The sequence below is a fragment of the Ambystoma mexicanum genome, chromosome 4p, assembly GCF_040938575.1.
Source record: "Ambystoma mexicanum isolate Mex_15411 chromosome 4p, UKY_AmexF1_1, whole genome shotgun sequence".
Classification (NCBI taxonomy): domain Eukaryota; kingdom Metazoa; phylum Chordata; class Amphibia; order Caudata; family Ambystomatidae; genus Ambystoma; species Ambystoma mexicanum.
The window spans coordinates 1,272,833,974-1,272,849,377 of record NC_090927.1 but is presented as its reverse complement, the minus strand read 5'-3'; the positions used below and the strand labels follow the sequence as shown (position 1 = coordinate 1,272,849,377).

Sequence of the window (15,404 nt, the reverse complement as noted above, 5' to 3'; positions counted from 1 at the left end):
TGATAATGTGATGGTCGGACCAGGCGCAGGCGTGGTTGGAGCTTATGGTTGTGTTACAGTTAAGGTCGGTAATCCAATCGAGCGTCCTGCCATTAATATGGGTGGGTTCGTCAATGGATTGTTGGAAGCCTAAATTAGCTAATGTGGTAGCTACTTCAGAGGCCAAGTGATCCTTAGTGTCGAGAAGGCCCAAGTTGAGGTTGCCTAGTAGCAATACCTTCGAGTTGGGTTTGGTATTCACGGTCAGAATGGCCGTGATCTCATCTATGAAAGAGCCAAGTGGTCCTGGAGGTCTATAGATAAGGTGGATGGTGGCAGTGTTGGTAGGAGATAGGGTGAGTTTCACAGAGAGGGATTCTGAGGAGCTGAGCTCAATGTTGGGGATGGTTCTGAGAGTGATGTTATTTCTGTGTATAAATGCGACTCCACCTCTTTTAGATGTAGTTTGACGGTCCGCTCTAGAGATAGAGTAACCGATGGGGATGGCGAGGGCAAGGAGTGGGCCAGAGGCAGCATGTAGCCAGATTTCCGTAATGGCTAAGAAGTCGAGGTTTTGAGTGGTGATAAGGTCGGAGATGTCCAACGCGTGGGCTGTGATAGATCTAGCAATGATGAGGGCGCCCTTGAGGTACAAGGGGGTGGTGGTATATTCTGTGTAGTGGGAGTGTTGTGAGTGTGCTGGGTGCTCGTGGTACGAGGGGCACGGGGCAATCTGGATCCCAGTCTGAGATTCCTGACTTGGAGCGTGCCCGGTTGATTGGGTGTGGGTTTGGTGGCAAAGTGATGGAGCCATAGGGAAGGGTCATTAAGGTATGGGTTGCTGAGGGACATAGTGAGAGAGAGTGGGATGGCGTAACAGTGGTTAGACTTAGCAGTACTGTGGGTGGGGGTGCAGAGCAATGTGGCAATGGTGAACCCTACTATGGTAGCAAGAATTGGGTGGCTGGCAGATGACAGTGGCCGCATATTGTGAGCCAAGTGTCCTAACCGACTGTGCAATGGAGTAAGGGAACACTGGGATGTATATGGAGGGGTTCTGCACTGGTCAGGGGTGGAATCCACCAGGCAATGGCAATCCACGTGCAGTTTGCTAGGTGAATACATGTGCAGATAGTAATCAGAAGGCAGTGGTTCAGCTAGTCTGGCAAGGAAGGTGAGGAAATGCAATCAGTGACTCAAGGTCGTAGTTCAGCTAGTCTAGCAGGTGGGTACATGAGCAGTTGCAGAGGGCATGTGCAAGCAGGAACAGTGGACCAAATGGGTTCACCTAAATGCAGAATTCACAGGTGAGGCTAAAAATGGCATGAGCGAGCAAGTACAGTAGACCAGAGGGGGTTCACCTAAATGCAGAATTCACAGGTAAGGCCAACGTGGCATGTGCAACCAGGTACAGTAGATCAGAAGGGTTCACCAAAATTTAAAATTCACAGGGAGGCTAAAAAGGCATGTGCAGGCAGGTGCTGGAGACCAGAAGGGTTCACCAAAATGCAAAATTCACAGGTAGGCTAGAATGGCATGTGCAGGCAGGTGCTGGAGACCAGAAGGGTTCACCAAAATGTAAAATTCACAGGTAGGCTAAAATGGCAAGTGCAGGCAGGTGCTGGAGACCAGAAGGGTTCACCAAAATGCAAAATTCACAGGTAGGCTAGAATGGCATGTGCAGGCAGGTGCTGGAGACCAGAAGGGTTCACCAAAATGTAAAATTCACAGGTAGGCTAAAATGGCATGTGCAGGCAGGTGCTGGAGACCAGAAGGGTTCACCAAAATGCAAAATTCACAGGTAGGCTAGAATGGCATGTGCAGGCAGGTGCTGGAGACCAGAAGGGTTCACCAAAATGCAAAATTCACAGGTAGGCTAGAATGGCATGTGCAGGCAGGTACTGGAGACCAGAAGGGTTCACCAAAATGTAAAATTCACAGGTAGGCTAGAATGGCATGTGCAGGCAGGTACTGGAGACCAGAAGGGTTCACCAAAAGTTTAGGCAAGCTGAAGGTACAGCCCTGAAGCAATCACAAAATAGTAGTAATTACAGGCAAGCAGTCATGCATGTAGCATTCAGTTGATATGATTAATCACAGTATCACAGCATTCTACTAGTATTGGTGTAATTGATAACTACTGTAGGCACTAACCAATATTGCAGCTGCTCTTAGGTTAAGTGTGAACAGGCTGGGTTAACATGGGTGATGGTTATGGCAGAGTAATGCAATACATAAGTGGATAGCAATCGAGATAAGCACAGTGGACCACTGCAGAACAAATGCGCTCTTGGATTATAAGGATAGTGTAGTAGCACTAGGTATAGCAGTCCGTGTTCACGATACAGTATCTAGGAGTCTTACCAGATCACTGGCTAGGTTGATGGATGGACATTTGGATCCTGGTACAGGCAATTGGGCATAGCGACTGGCCCCGGGCTCTGTTTGGCTCGTGACAGGCTCAGGACAGAGCCTTCGTTCTCCGCCTTTTGCGGACGCCGGCTTGCGCCTGCCGATGGTCGGCATAGTTGATAGGCTGTGTGGCAGCCAATCAGTGGATCGCTTGGGTGAGGGGGCTGAGGGCTCTACAGATCGGCCATCTTAGAGTGGTCAGGCCACCTCCGAGCACTGAGGCATTTCAATCAGCAAAAGGAAATGCACAGCAATATGGTGGAAGGCACGGTGGGGATAACGCACATGTTATGTGCAGCAGACACGCTCCGGTGGGTAGAGGGAGGAGGGTGGACCCCAGGCTCACCTCCTTCTTTGTAGATGGGCTCCAGCTATGAGGGGGGCACTGCTCCAGCAGTGTGCCTCGAGGGGGGAGCTCCTGCTCCAGGCACGGCAGGGCTGTAAAGATGGCTCAGGAAAGAGCCTTCGTTCTCCGCCTTGGTGCGGACGCCGGCTCTACTTGGATTGCTGCGCACAAAGTTCTTGTAAGGCTTAAATTGCACGTCATTGAACCTGCAGAACAGTGACAGAGGCCTAAGAAAACACGAGACACCTTCATGAAACAACGCACAGTATAGAAATTATCTGCCCGAAATGGAATGAGGGATTTCCTTTCATACCAGGAAACAACAATATTCCCATTACCTTGAGTACACTTAAACATTGGAAGGCTGTACAGTTGTTATATCCCTGGAAAGCCTCTTACGATGTGCCCCCACCATTCAATTTGTAGGCTGATAGGTAGAGGTAAAGAAGGCGCCAGTCCAGGAGTGAGGTATTCTTCACAGGACATGGACGCTGTGGGAGAATCCATCCCGTTTCTGCCACCAGAGACTTTATAAGTGCAAAGCAACTCATTATTGTGCAGTAGTGGACTATCATGAAGACCACAGCTTAGTCTTTTCTAGGGGTTTTGAATTCAGAAGAATGCAATGCAGACAGATTTTCCATGGACAGTTTTAGGTGCATTCTGACAGAGTAATCACTAGTTTGGGAAATGGGAAGTGAGAGAGATATTCTCCACTCCTGGTATCTGAAGGGCTGACCGTGATATCAGGTTGTGTTGCAAACAGTCACTCAATCGGATTGCAAGAGTATTTACGAGGGGAATTTACGCTTCCATTCTGTAGATTTTACGACATTACTGCCCTGCTATCATTTCAAATTTCCACTGCTAGACCCTTCAGTGAAGAAACAAAGAAAAACCGCAACTTGATGACTGCAGAAAGCCTGTCGCATTTGAGGAGTGAAACCACTCCTTGTATGCCTATCAGACCTTTGCCATATGAGTCCAAAAGATTTGCTAATCACCCCAAACTGTCACCCCCAACTGTCACCATCCCATAAGATTTGGGGAGAAGGTGGTGACCCTTTGAGGAGCCATTCCTGTTCAACTATCCATTTAGAGCATCCCTTGATCAAGGGAGAGACTGGGAGAAGTGCTTCTAGAGAATTCAGGCAGGGCTATCAATGTATTAGAATACGTGAGACTCTCAGCCGAAGTTGAAGAGTTGCCTGCCGGAAAGAGATACAGATGGGATACAATGTCTCTCTGTATCATCAGTCACATGCTAGCTGATACCTGTCCTTATCAATATCTTCGGTGTATTTGACTGCAGCTTAAATGCCCTAGTACATGGAATATCATGATGACCAGATCGTAAGCAAACCTTGCTTCAATGAACAGGAGATTCTGAGTAAGATGGAGGAAGGATTCCCTGCAGGTCAGGTATAGACCATACCCCTGAAGCATGTTGATAGCCACTCCCACATCATCTGGTGCCTTCTCGATAGAAGAAATGACAATGGGTCATACATCTATTTGGGTAGGAGTGGCAGAGAACTGTTGTGGATCAAAATGATAGTGGGCGCAATGTCCTTGGTAGGGACCCTAGCAGTGGTTTTGATGCCAACTGCCAAGATCTTAGAATTCCACCTTGTTTTGTATTTGTGACTTATATAGCACTTTATGCCAAAGCGCTGAACAGAAAACGCACTTTACAGTACAATAGAATTCAGGGTTAAAAACTACAAAAAGATATTCATGTTGTCATTCTAAGTGAAGAAGATAGTTCTTAAGAGTAGTACAAAATAGGGAGAAAGAGGTAATAGAATGAAGAGATTGGGGAAGAGCATTTCAGTGAGAAGGAGCTAGAAAAGTAAAAGAGCAAAATCATAATTGGGTACGCGGGGACGAGGAACTGATAATAGAAAGTTAGACTGAGAACAAAGAACATGTGCAGGAGAATAAAAGGAGACAAGACAAGAAAATAAGAGGGTGCAAGGCCATATAGAAATTTAAAGACGAGAGAGGGAAAGTTAAATTTGGATGAGAGTGAAACAAAAGCCAGCCAAGAGAAGACAATGGCGAAGAAATTGAGTCACGGGGGGAAAGAAGGTATAGAAGACAAATAGAAGCATTGAAAACAGTGGCCAGGCAGGAGACAAGAAGTCCAAAGAGTGTGACAGAGCAATAGAATAATCGTGAAAAGATAATTGAAGAAACAAAACCTTGGTGGCATCAAACGTAACAAAAGGACGAGATTTGCGTATGTTAAACAGATAATAGCGACAAGCATGTGAAGTAATAGAGATGTGATGAGAAAGGAATAAATCAGTATCAAGATAAAGACCAAGATTATGAGCAGAAGATGAAATAGGTGGTTGTGAAGAGGGAAATTAGACAAAAGATGGAGGAAAGGAATAGTATTAGTGGGTATTCACTTATTGAGAAGTGAAGAAAACCATGATGCATGTTCTAGAGCTTGAAGCGATGATACCATTTATATATATCCAATAAACATAGAAAAACCATCTTCCTCAAAAAAGAATGACCTGTTGATGCATCTCCATCTTAAACTCAGTGAGAAAAAATAAACTTGATCAATTTCTTCAAATCAAGGTACTCAAAAAAGGAGACGTAATTAAATATGATATCTCGTTCTGTATCAGGAATTGTGGTGGATACATGGTGGTCAAACAGCTCCTGCATATATTCAATTAGTACCCAGCGAAGGTCAATGAGCTTGTTAAAAGCAGGCTCATTGGCCCTCACCCGGGCCTTACCTGATCTGATGCTGCAGCGTCCCAGAGTTCTTTACCATGAGTGGCCGCCATGAAAATGGAAAAGGGACTTGCCACTTCCATGGCAGTCATTTTGTTTGTTTACTTTTTTTCATTAATGTTAAGGCCGTCATGGAAAGGGAGAAGGGACTACATGTAGTCCCTTCTTCCCAACCCCTGGCAGGCATTTTTTTTGGCTTTTTTTTCTCGAGTTGCGAAACGGTCACAACACTGTTTCTCAGCTCAAGAAAAATTGCTCTTAGTACCCCGGTACAACGTGCCGGGGTACTAATGGACATATAACCCAAGTAGGGGGTCATTACTGGTAGGGTAAGGCCCCCGGGGATTCATTAAAATCTTTGCTTCACTTGGGCTTCTAACTAGGACCCCCCTCCTCGGGATATATTGCCTTAATATTGCACTCTTCCTGGCTGGATTATGGACAAGAGGACTGTTGAGATGCACTGCATCTTAGGGAAACTGCAAAATGATTTAATATCCCTCCACCAGTGCTTATGGCAGAGATGTTTTAGATTCTAGCGTCCAACACTTCGGTAAAGAGTGAATGCAACCCCCTAATAAAGTGTTTAGGAACCTCTGGCTTGGCATAATTAGGAATGGAGCAAGATCTGGGATGAGTCGGCAGAGGGTTTTGGCCACCTCTTCCGGTTGGTAAAAATTGCAGTTTTAAATGTTTAATGTGTCGGTTCATGGGATAGAATGCTTGATGGCAGTTTCGGTCCAAATATCACCAGGTGTGGCTCCACCTGACCCTCTCTCTCTGTACACAGCCTCTGTGTTTGTACAGAGACTCTAACCTTACCCTCTACCATTTAAGTCTGTGTCCTATCCTACATCGACAGGGGAATTACTTGCTCATTGTTCTCCCACCTTGCATCCTAGCTCCCTTGCTATTAATATAGCAGTTCACTAATGGAAGCCAAACTATAACTCTGGAAAATGCTAACTCAGCTAAACTCAACATGCCAACGGTAAGTAAAGGGATGACCAAGCGACAAACCTTCTTCGGTGCACCAACCTTTTTCAGAATCATCCTGTGTTCATGCGAATCTTGAACTCTCACAACACTTTTAAGAATTAAGTGAAGTTCCTTCTTCATTCATGTCTTTCTTTGTCCCGTGACTGGTGCCACACATATTCCATTCCTGATGTCATAGTATTCCCAGCACACGTTATGTTATGTTATTAGGATTTGTACTGTGCACTGATGCCATTGTCATGCTATGGCGCATCTAGAGGAGAGTGTGCCGGGGTTGGTTAGTTGGGAGTAGAGGGAGGGACAAATGAGATTGCAGAGCCTTTTGTTATGGGTTGCCTTTTGGAATGACCTTGAGCGCTGTACGCTTGGAAGCATTCTAAGTGTAAAATGTAGGAGGCATTCAAGGCTTTGTCTAGAGGGCTGGCCTCATGCCTATTACCTGAGCACATTTTAGCCACTGACTATGTCAGTTGCAGTTGGAGGTGAACGTTTGTGATTTTCAAAGTCTTGGGCAGTAGTCTTTTTCAAAAGCCACGTGTGAGTGGATGGTTCTCGGTTCTGTTTGTTGATTAAGGTGGAGAGTAACTAAGAGGTATTCAAAAGGTGGTGATTGTTCTTGGGTTTATATATATGAGATGAGGCTTTGAACCTGATTTGGTTCACGTGCTTTGTATAGGCCACCATTCAGTGGTTGGTGTTAAGTGTTACATCTCGTCTTTGGTATTGAATTCGAAAAAGGGGGCATCAACAGGTGCGTCCGTGTTAGATTATTCCTACCCTAGGTGTACGGCTTCTCATTATCCCGACGCGTTGAAGTCCTCAGAGTGTTTGTTTTGGGCCATTGGTTTGCTGCTGAATGCAGAGTTCTTAAAAAAGTTATTACTTATAGCAGTCCCTCGATTTCAAAACCGAAAATATTGTTTGCTCGACTTCGACACGCAGCACAACACCGGCATTCAACAAGTCAGTCAGGCTGGACATGTCTTGGTAACAACAGCCATCGACTCCAGACCAAAAGTCTAACAGTAAACAAACAGATTGAAGGAACAAACCTTCTAAACTTAAAATGCAGTTTGTAAAATGTGTTGATATTCTTCACTTATCATTAATGTTTTATGCTCCTGTTTAATTTTTGGATTCCATGGAGAATACACCTTCAATGCTCTGTTTCTCCTGTAAGACTACACTTCCCTGGAAAGACATACACTATGGACCTTATTTAAAAAGGGCTTTTCAGTTGAGTTTTCCCATTGAAAAATGCTTTTGTAAATCAAGCACCATGTGTGCAACAGGTGTCTACCAAGGAATCATAAGGAAAGGTGCCAATCTAGTCAGCTCGTTTGGGTGAAAGCATTAAAAGAACGCAGAACAAAAATATGGGGTGTACATGCTATGCAGATGGAAACATTTCTGAGCGAGTCAACCTCTATGGTGGAGGATCTCAACACGAATTAACAAGCATTATACAGCAATAAATACACAGAAAATATGTTTCCTCATATTCGGTCCCTAGCAGACTTCGTGTCAAGATGTAGAGAGACACACATGGCATCCAAAAGTTGGTCCAGCTAAAAATAAAGCACAAAGCAAAGTGAGTCCAAAATTGAGCACTGCATCCTCGGTGCAGGGTGTCAAAACAAAATGGATGACAGTGGTTAAAAAACAACCATAACATATTCAGCATTGATGCCAAGACTCAAAATGGATGTTAGTCACACGAAATTGAGTTCAGAACACTCCAGTGACAGTTCAAAGAGGAAGAAACACAGAATGCAGGCAAGACACACAAACACCAGACTAGTTGACATACATCCACTGTAACTGAAGGGGAGGGCACTTTCTTACAAACAATAAAGAAATAAATGTGTAGCGCATCCTTCTGATTCTGGGGAGGATGTAGAGCCCATTGTTTCAGAGCCCATACACAGCTGAAGAAGAACAATTAAGAAAGGAGCAGTTGCATTCTATGATTAATAGAAATACTTCTTTTATGAGTAGAGAAACACCCTTTTCTTCTAAAAGAAAACAAGAGTTTGGTGACAGTGCACAACCCATTAAAAAGACAAAGAATCAGATGGAAAATATAGGTAAAGAAGACGTTATGTTAGATCAGGAGATTTCCTTACAAAGAGGAGATCATAAATGAGCCATAAGTCATTGAACCCGAAGAAACACCTTTGCCTTTCCCAGATGTGGTGGAGCCATCCATAACATCACCGACCACAGAGGGTCATTGTATTTACAACAATCTTTTATTAAAGGTAGTAAGCACATTGGGAATTGAAACTAATGAATCCGCTGAAGGCACTGATGGTACAGAAGACATTCTGCAGGAATGTAAGCATGCAGCTCAGTACATGCCTTTGTTGCAATCCATCAACAATAGGGTTACACCTTCATTGGTCAAACCAGTTCTTACAAAGGCTGTACAACTTACAATAGAGAAAAGGTATAAACCTGCATCCAGTGATCCAGTCTATATTAAAGGCCATTTAACTCAAGATTCCCTGGTGGTCTGTACAGCATGTAAGAGGGGTGGGACACCCGTAGCTACAAATGAATTTCCCTCTCCACCCCCAGATATAGAGAGGAAGAAAATGCTCTTGGAAGCAAGGTTTGCACGTCAACTGCTTACAATGCGTGCATTGAAAAAGGCAAGATCATTATTACAGATCTAGCTAGCACAGCCCTTAGTGGTGAATATGTCCATCAACGCACCAGTCGGGGTAAACAACCCTCTTGCTTGTCGCAATTCTCTTTTATTAGTATTTATTTCTTAAATTCAATTTAGTTCCCAAATTGGAGGCCCAAGGTAGTAGATTAGGGATAGAAAAGAAGGATAGATCATGCAGATTGTGTGGAAACGTGAAAGTGGAAAGTACAAAGCATCACATGACCGAATGTGACAGTCTAATTGCAGTTGGTAGATGGATGAAAGTGGCTTGTGGTAGGACTGTGCCAGCTAACTGTTGCTACGATTGGTTCTGGCTAAGACTTTATGAGGATAATGACACTGTAATTATTTATCATATGATGAAGATGTGGGAGTTGATAAACTCAATACTGACCATTTTGACAAGCCAATGAGGAGAGCATGGCCATGGACAAGAATCTATTGTATTGCGCAGGATCACATGGCTACGGATCCAGGAGTTAAAGGTTATTGTGTATATAATGATGTGTTGTGTTTATAAGATTTGGTTTATTGTGTTAAACTATGAATTATATTGCTGGATGACTGACCTAAAATGGTTCATGGTCCTATAAAAAGCTCATTTTTGTAGCTGTATTATCCTAAATTTAAAAAAATACCATTATTGATTACACTGTGATCAAATGGATGGTCTCCTAAAAAGAGTCTTGATGCCTGTAAGATTGGCTATAAATATATATACTAAGAGAAAGACATCAGCAAATGCAGTTATTAAGAATACATTAGATTTATCTGCAACTGCAGGAAGTCTACTAGCAGAAATACTGTAATTAGAATACATGCATTGCTTAGGCACTCTTGCCACAGACCCAAGACACAAGAAACATTACTGGACACGCCTCTAGGGGAATCCCACCTGTTTGGGAAAGCAGTGCCAGAAGAACTTGAATACACTAAAAAGGAGTATGAAATCATCAAAGGTCACAAACAAATATCAAATATACTTTTTCTGGCTAGATGATCCTCAGCCAACGAGTGCAGTTCTCATCCCCATCAGTGCTCACAAACTGCAGTACAGTACACATATCCATTAGCTGTTAATATGTGGTATGGCAGTGAGTTTTCTCAACCCTCAGTTTCATCTGGGGCTCACCATTAATACAAGCATGGCAGAGGTCACAGAAGAGGGAAAACCCCAAGAAGGGCAGCCACCACCACAAAACAATGACCCTCTCATGTCACCCAAGTTGCGGTCTAATAATCCCATACACCCACGCATGGGCTGGGATAACATTAGACAAGCGTGTTCTATCCACAGTCAAGAAGGATTATGATGTCAAATTGATTCAAGGGTGTTTACTTAAGGGAGCAATCGAGGAGATGCCTCAAAACCAGGTAAACAAAGGAATGTACTGACTAGACTTTCTAGTTCCCAAAAAAGACAAAACAAGGAGCTATAGACCTAGGCACAACAAACAAATATGTCAAAGTCTCTTTAGGAGATCATTCCCCTACTAGAAAAGCGAGAAGATATGGCAACACAGCACATTGCATACTTGTGTATAGGAGCGTTATAAATGCCATATCATATCATATCACATCTCCACTTCAAAAATAGACAAAAGGCATTTTCAATTCAAGTTACCACCTTTTTCGTATTGCCCCAGTACCTCGTACCTCGTGTGTTCACTAAGGTGGTCGTAAAAGTAGCAGTTCACCGGCACCGCAAGGGAATTCCAGTGCACCGTTCCAATGCCTCCTGCACACACAAATCCTCAACGGAAGTAAGTCAAGTCAACATCCAAGTCAAAACAAGCAATTACTAGAGGCAATGCTAGATACATAAATAGCAATAGCTTACCCCTCTCAGGAAATAGTGTAAGCACTGCTAGCACAACTCCCTGGTTATATGTTATCAGATAACAGTCAGCTATGTTAAGAAACTCTTCAGTATGATGGTACCATGCTAGACTCAACATGTGCCCCACACAGCACTGGCTTGCAAAGCACTGGTCTCAGGAAGCAGGTGAGTGGGACAATCTAGTGGTGGGCTTGCAGGAACTAGCGATTGGACTAAAATGATGAACAAATTCGAACATGCTGAAAGGGAGAGCTTTTGCAGACCCACCACTGCAGGTAACCATCACAACATATGCATTCATGACTGGCTGAGAGCACATTGTGAACACCTCACTACACAAGGGCTGTCATAAGCACAACAGGTGACGCATCACATAAACGTGTTGGAGCTTCGAGTAGTCAAGATGGCACTAAGCTCTTTTCAAAAGATATTAATGGGGAAGACCATTCTCATCAATACGCACAACACAACAGCCATGTTTTATGTCATCATACAAGCAGGGACACACTCAATCCAGTTGTCATAGGTCACGCAAAACATGCAGCAGTAGTGTCACATGTGAGACATTCACATTCAAGTGCAAGATATTCCAGGTACCACAACTGCCTAGCGGACAGCTTAAGCAGAGTCATAATACTGGAACATGAGTAATAAATAAACACCAGTACACTGAACCAGATCTTTGCTCAGTGGGGCCAGTCAAGATTAGACGTTTTCGCAAAAGCACACAATTCAAAATGCCCACATTACCGACAACACTGGTCTCTAGGCAATGTGCAGGATATTTGAGTAGTCTTTTACCCTGCCACTACTACTGCGCAAAGTGGTATACAAATTGCACCCAGAACACCTGACAAGAATTCTCATTGCACTGATGTCAGCGAGACAGCCATGGTACAGCCACATGCCGAACACGTCAGTATGTCCATCAATCAGTGGTCGAAGTGAGCGGGAGCGGTCGGGAGCGGTGCTCCTCTACTTTTTTAAATTACTTTTTACAGCTCCTATACTTTAATTTTAAAAAGAAACTGTTCAGGAATTGTTTTGTTTTAAAATAAAAGTGTAGGAAAAAGTAGAAACTTGCCCTTTCAGTGCACTGCACTGAACATTCCCTTAAACAGCAGGCGCAAGTGTTTGGTGGTGTGTATTGTGTGTGGGAGGGGACGAGACGATGTGGTTTGTGGGGAGTGGGTGCAGGCCAGCAGGGAACATAGTTCCACTACTTATTTTCATACACTTCAACCACTGCCATCAATAAGTCTTCAATATCAAAACAACAGATCACACACCCAAAGCCTCAAACAACAAACTTAGAAGTGTGGCTCCTGAGGTCAAAGAATTTGGTCATTTGCAAATATCTACACATGTATCAAAATACTAAAGGAGGCACGTAAACCTGACACCAGGCACTGCTACTTCAATAAATGGAAACGGTTTGTCATCTGGTGTAGTAAAGAGCAAGTCAGTCCAAATTGATTTATCATCAACAAGCATACTAATTTACCTCCTTCATCTACTTGACTCAGGTCTAGTTTACAATTCACTTAAAGTGCATATAGCAGTGTTATCAGCGTATACAACATCTAAACACAAGTTATCTTGCTGTAGAGTTCCTATAGTAAAAGCTTTTATGGAAGAGGTAAAGTGCATGTACCCATCAGTGGCACACCCACCACAGGCTGGGACCTAAACATTGTACTATCTAAGCTATGAGTCCACCTTTTGAACCAATTCACAAAGCCTCACTTAAAGACTTTGCATACAAGGTTGCTCTACTTATTACCATCATACCTATCAGACGAATAAGTGAACGTCAAGCATTGTGTGTGTCAGAACCTTGTGTCTCTAAACACAAGAAAATTGTGGTTTTCACATCACAGCCTAGATTTTCACCAAAATATATTTCTAAATGTCATGTCAACGAGTCTGTAGAGCTACCGTCCTTTTTTAAACCCTCAAGAACAGGCGTGAAAGGGCGCGCCATTTACTTGGCCTACATAAGGCATACAAGTACTACCTCAATAGAACAAAACATCATCGAAAGAAAGATCAGCCCTTTGTGACAAATGCAACAGGGAGAGGGCAAGATCCAGTCACAAGTGCAAAAAACACTTTTGCCAGTCAAATTGTTAATGTATATAGCACTGTTATATGCTTTCCGACAAGTCTATGGGCCTCATTACACGGATGGCGGTAAGGGTTTACCGGTACCGGTATTTTACCGGTACCGGTACATCCTTAACGCCTTACTACAAGGTCCCTTTGCGGGTTGGGGAATTTAAAGCCTGCTTTTTGCAGGCGTTAAAAACAAAACCCACAAAGGGATCAAGGAGCTAATTACGGTACCGCAAAAAGTAATTAGCGCCTTCCCCATTCCCATGAAGCCCTATGGGGCAAAAATGGGAATGGGGACGGGCAATGGTGGAAGGCGGAATTACCGCCCCGCCAACCTTGGAATAGGGCGGTAATTCACCTTTCCACCAAGGCGGTGCTGGTATTTTACCGGCATGAACCATGGCGCTAATAGCGCCATGGTTCACCGCCATCCGTGTAATGAGGCCCTATATCTTTTACACCAAAGACACATTCTACGTATAGCATGGGAGCGATACTCACTTTCTTTGCTAACAGAAAGATGGTTACAGGATGAGTAATTGTTTTCATATACTGTGAACCCCACAATTCATGTAACTGTGTAAACCACCTGACCTACGTAATTATGAAAAGAAAATAAAAGCCTGCCTAAATCTCAGGATGCATATTCCCATTCTATGTAAAGGACCCTTTCTCTCCTCATCAATTGGTTTTCAGATGTAAATATCCCCAATAAATTATAATACCAATGTAAGCAATCCAGAATCACCTCACAGAGAGCCAATTCACAACACTTGGCAATTAACCACACAGAACAATAATTGAGAGTAAGTGAAGAATTTCTTTAGTTTTCTATCCCATTACAATACGCATTTAGTCCCAAGGAAGTGGTGTGGCACTCCTCCATTGCCCAATTTCGGGGATATATGAGCATTGTCCGAAAAATCCATATAGCCCAGAGATTAGCCAGTGAGGGAAGGTCTCGCCATTCCATGGCCTTGTTGGTTATGTTATGTTATGACAACTTATAAAGTGCACGGTCACCCAAAGGTATCATGGTATCACTGGTGGTATGGCTGTCAGTGGAGCAGCGTCTTTCATAACAGGTTGAGAGGGAGAACCGCACTTACCGCCATACTGCCAGTGCCGCATGGCTGGCAGCACAGGCTCCATCTCACTGGAGCGCCATGCTGAAAGCTATTCTGTCAGTGCGGCTCTCCTCCTTGCCTGGGCCGCACCTGACAGACAAGTCCCGGGAGCCTAAATCACCTCTGTCACCCCCAGATCCTTACCTGCTTAAGGTGGGGACATGGAGTCCCTGTGCCAGCACCGCTCATATTCTCGCCCCGGCCAAACATAACAGATGCGTTACAAGCACATGGAATCACCTGCCGACTCTCCCCACTCCTTACCTTCTTAGTGTGGGTGGCTGCCATTCACTGCCCATGGTCCTCTTTACTGGATGAAATTTTTGCTGGGCCACACTTGGCAGTCATAGCCAGGAATGTTCTAAGCCTTGCCCCCCCCCCTCTTATTTGGTTGCTGGGAACTAGCGCTAGGCAAATTGCCTTTTTTTTTCCTTTTTTCGAAAGGGACATAATAGCTTGAAAGACCATGCCGATCAGGCTGTACCATGAATTATGGGCCTTGAAGACCTTGTTTAAAGCCCTTGCTGTGCTTGGGCCTTAAACCTGTTCTTCAGGGATCATAATTGCCATAATTGCAAGCTGCCTATAACATCAACAAATTGCAAACCATGAAAAACAACGCTCTCAGAGCGGCTCTAAGTATCCCTAGGAGAGAGCACATCTCTCAGGCCAGAAAAGATGCCCACTGGCTACCGATCAAAGAGTGCATAATTATCAAGTCCTTCACTATCACACACAGATGCCTCTCCCAGTCGGCCCCCTCCAGCCTAGCCGAACGGATACATCCGGCGCCTGCCCATAGACCAAAACTAGACCAATACTCCTACTTACTCTCAGTCCCGGCATTCAATAGAGCCAAAGCCAGCGGCACCAGTTTCCAGTGTTAGACCCTAAAGCTTGGAACGCCCTCCCACTCAGCCTAAGAAAGGAAAACTTTCTCACAGCATTCAGAAAGGCGCTAAAAAACAAGGTATTCAACTAGACTGTACCTGAGTTCTCTAATGATGTTCCCCCGTAACCATGGAACAAATGATATTGTTTTTGCAATCCGGTTCTCAAGTATCTATTTTAAGCTGTAACTAAGTGAATATACTGTAACAGCGCCACAATGCCTGGGGGCCGTTTGTGCGCTTTATAAATTCAAATAAATAAATA

The 15,404-nt window shown here is 44.0% G+C and overlaps 1 protein-coding gene across 3 annotated transcripts in view; it reads left to right on the top strand.

The window, feature by feature from the left end:
- SMOC2 (SPARC related modular calcium binding 2) overlaps nt 1–15,404 on the top strand; it is an 884,027-nt gene that overhangs the window by 779,866 nt on the left and 88,757 nt on the right. The gene's annotated exons all lie outside the window — the stretch shown is intronic.